Below are 4,500 nucleotides of genomic sequence, written 5' to 3' on the forward strand. Positions count from 1 at the left end.
CTTCGTGTTGCCGCAAAACGAGTCAGATCGAACGTCGGACCCAAACGCCTCGGCTATCACTTCATGTTTCTTCTATCGTGAACGAACTTCAGGATGCGATCGAGTAAAGTGTCGCAATGAGTGACTGGCTGTCGTTCTTGTCGCGAACGATCGTGAATTTCGAGAAAATCGAGTGTTCAAAGTCGGAAATGCTATACAAAGCAACGAGTAACTGCTGGATGCGCTCGTGAGTGTAATTAGCCACCCGTGATTTTCTTTTGCGCGGCAGTGAACGAGCATCGAGTATCCAAAGCAGAGTGAGTAGTGACAAGGAACGAGAGACAGAAAGGGACATAGGAGTATATCAGAGTATATAGGATACAGGATTGAATGGCAAGGATAACAGCTCGCTTTTTTATCGCGACTGGTGAGTAATTGTACATACATTTTATCATTATGATACATATTACCAACTACAATGGGACTAATAATGGGAGTAATATCGAGTGCTTCCCATTTGGTGATACAAGTCAACACAATAATAATTCTATTTTTGTTACTCTCTGAATGGCAAAAATAGAATATTGCTTGCGTTGTGTCACTAAATGAAAAGCACCAATTGTGTAGTAAGATGTAAGAAATTTCCCAATCATGGTCGATTATTCTTCTCACATTCGATTGTGATTGGTCGATTTCTTACGATTTGAGATAAATGTCCCAATTAGTGACAATCGTGATTCTTTTTCTCAGAAAATTCAATTAATATAGATCAAGTACAGTATGTCAATATCCATTCTAAAAAATATATTAGTATTCAAAATTGTACATATTATCTATTACAACGAATTTTGAATAAAACGCTTTAAACGATAAAATATTATAAATATGCTATATTACTTCCATTATATATCGCTGATTGCGACGACAATGGATTACCCCATAAATTCAGTCACGTAAGTCACATTTTTCTCATGCAATATTTTTTCTTGGGCATAAATTGCCTATCGACAATGCACAAATCATTTGGTAATGATTGGCGGTATGCTCGTTTGACGGAAATGTAAATACTTATTAAAAAACGATTGTATTCGCCGTCAATATTGATTTTCGCCATGCTGAATTCTCTCAACGTTTTTTAATAAATTTCAGCCGACAAATCGTTTTCTCTCTTTGTGTGTTATTGGTAATTTTAGGTTGGTAAATTTAGGTAGAATAAAATTTCGCTTCCATTATTTGTTATTATCAATGCGTGATCGATTTATTTTATTTATTAGTAAAGCCCATATATATTGCACAATGAAGTGAAACGGGATGAAAATGAGATAAAATTTGGAAAACGGCTTAATCGAGCGAGAATATAATTTAACTCTAGTTATTATATGTTTATTTATATATAGTATATTTATTATTCTACAAGACCAAATTGTATCATAATAACAAAATTAAATATTTAAAATAAAAGAACATTATCCCTTATGAGAAATATTTCAAATTTGAGGGTTTATTACACTCAATTTTGGGAGTTTATGCTCAAATTTGGGTGTATACACTTAAATTCTAAGTACTTATACTGCAGATTTACGCTCCATTGAGTACATCCAGAGATCGAGCGTTTGTATTTAAAATTGAGTATATACGTTAAAAGATTGAGAGTGTACATCCAATAAATGAGTGTTCACACTTGAGTGTACACTCTGTAAACATTAAAAATTTACTCTCAATTTTAAAAATTTACTCTCAACACTTGGCACTATATGGCATTCAGTAGAATGGTTAAAATCTTTGAGTGTCATTTTCAAAATTAAATTAAATTAATGTAAAAGTTAATTATATTAAAAGTATTAACCTTTATTTAACGCTAAAATTGAATAGATACCGCAAATTTATTTATGAAAGAAATATATGTTAACTATATGTGAAATTATATGTACTTTTGTGAAACTATATGTGAAACATTTTTTGACAATATCTATTAGACAGATATGTCACAACTATATATTAATTAACGTTAAAAGTTCCTGAATTATCGAAGTAGCAGTTTCCGTACTGTTGCATAGATTAAGCATTGTTGGATAGAATACAGGATTAAATGGATGACATAAAGCAATAAAAAAATTAATTCCCAAATGAGAGGGTAAAGCGTTTTTTTTCAATTATAATTTTAAAGATGTGTATTGCGGAATGCAAACCAATACATATTTTAACAATAAAACTGAATTAAATAATTGCATAGAATAAATAATACTCACAATTTTAAGAATAACATTCAAGTTAATTCTCAAGTTGAAAATAACGCTCTAGTTCAGCGTCTGAAATAACACTAAATTGAGTGTAAATACAAAAATTTTGAGTTTTTTTTAATAAGAGATGTCTTTTGAAAATTATGGAAAAAAAATAAACATATATATATAAAAGCAAATATAACAGAAAAAATGAGGAAGAAAATAGCAAATTTTAAACAGCACAACAATTTTATTATAATTTTATTACAGGGTGGCCTAAAGTGTTATAAACTAATAACTCTAAAAATATTTGTTCTATCAAAAAATTATTCGTAAGAAAATTTTATATATTTTTAATTACGTTATCTTTCTAATTACGTAAACAAAAATCCACCCCTGTCCCCCCTTGAAGAGAGGAGGACCTTCAAAATTTCAAATGGGACTCTCTGTAAAATATTACATATTTGGATACAAAAAACTTTGTCTGAAACATTTCTTTGGAAAATGCTGCTATCAAAAGTTATAAACATTTAGGCCCGTATTCAGAACGCGCTTTTATCTCTGAAATTCTATAGTATGCGTAACATAAATTATAGCATGTTATTAGCGCGCTAACATCGCTGTAAGCGCATTCTGAAAATACGCATCTTAAACTTTAATGTAGAGTGCATTGAAATTAATGATAAATTAAATAAGACTCATAGTTTTTCTGTTTTTTTTTATTTTATTAAATGTTCAAACTATTGATCATTAATATCTAAACATTTATTAATTCTTTTTACAAAACTTTGTTAACCTAACTCTAAACAACATTTTCGGATTCACTTTAGTGCTGTATGTATTCTTCTTTCGTCGTAATTGAGATATAATTTCCTCTTTGATATATCCTCATAAAAAAATAGCGATGTAATATCAGATGAACGACGGGCCATTGAACAAGACCTTCTCGATCTATTCACCTGTCACGAAATATCTTATTTAAAAGAGTACGCGTTGCTCTGGAAATGAGGAAGCACTATCTTGTTGAAACCACATGTCTCTTCTTACATTAAATAGTAATTCTTCTATAAGTAAGGGAAGATCATTCCTTAACAGATTACAATAGGATTCAGTATCATCAAAAAAGTATGGTCTAATTACAAAATCGCTAATTATTCCAACATACATTTAATGACCAACGATGTTGGAAATAAACTCGCGCATTCAATGAAGATTCTCATATGACCAATAATGCATATTATGTCTATTAAAGTGTCCAATATTGATAAATGTTACTTCATCAGAAAAAAAAAAATATTTTGCAAAAATGAATCATTTATTATGGTATCACGCATCCACTCGTAAAATATTACACGTTCGCAATTAGTTTTCAAAAGTTTCTAAATCAAACGATGAAATTTTTGTTTTTTTCAAAATCCGCTGTATTGAAGATCATCCAACTCCAGACGTGTTTGCTAATTCGCATTGACTGACATGTGGATTTACTTCAACTGCTGCGAGAATGTTGATATTATTATCATAATTAACTGCTGAATTTGCTTTTTGTCTTTTAATTGTATTTAACTGACCATGCAAATGATTTTCTAAACGAAGAAATGTCATATGCGATTTTTTATTATTATAACATTCTAATTGCGCTGCACGTCGATAATTTTTCTCACATTCTTCCAGAATTAACAACATATTAATTTCCATGTTCCATTCAAAATGAGATTTTCGAATTTCATAACATGAAAACCAGCTCAAAACTAACTAAATACATAATAGATCTGTATTTATATGTATAAATGTTTCCCGATAAATGTGTATATTTAAATATAATTCCGATAAATATGTGTTTGTTTTGATTAACATTAAAATCATTTTCGTTTTAATTGTATCGTGAACACAACTTTAAGTCAATGGATGAATTTCAAGTTGAATCATATAAAATAAAATGGCTAAAAGTTTAAATGTCCATAACTTTTGATAGGAGCATTTTCCAAAGAAATGTTTCAGACAAAGTTTACTTGTTTTTCCCCGTAGAATCCCCGTAGAAATATATATTTTACAGGAGGTCCCATTTGAAACTTTGAAATTATCTCTCGTCCCTCTTCAAGGGGAAACGGGGGATGAATTTTTGTTTACATAGTTAGAAAGGCCTTTCAAATATATGAAACTTTCTCAACTCTCTGAACAACTTTTTGATAGGACAAATATTTTTATTTTATTTTATATTTTAGTTATTGGCTTGTAACACTACATGGGTCACCCTACACACACACACACACACACACGCACGCACGCACGCACGCACACA

This window comes from Atta cephalotes (genome assembly GCF_000143395.1).
Source record: "Atta cephalotes unplaced genomic scaffold scaffold00023, whole genome shotgun sequence".
NCBI classification, from domain to species: Eukaryota; Metazoa; Arthropoda; class Insecta; order Hymenoptera; family Formicidae; genus Atta; species Atta cephalotes.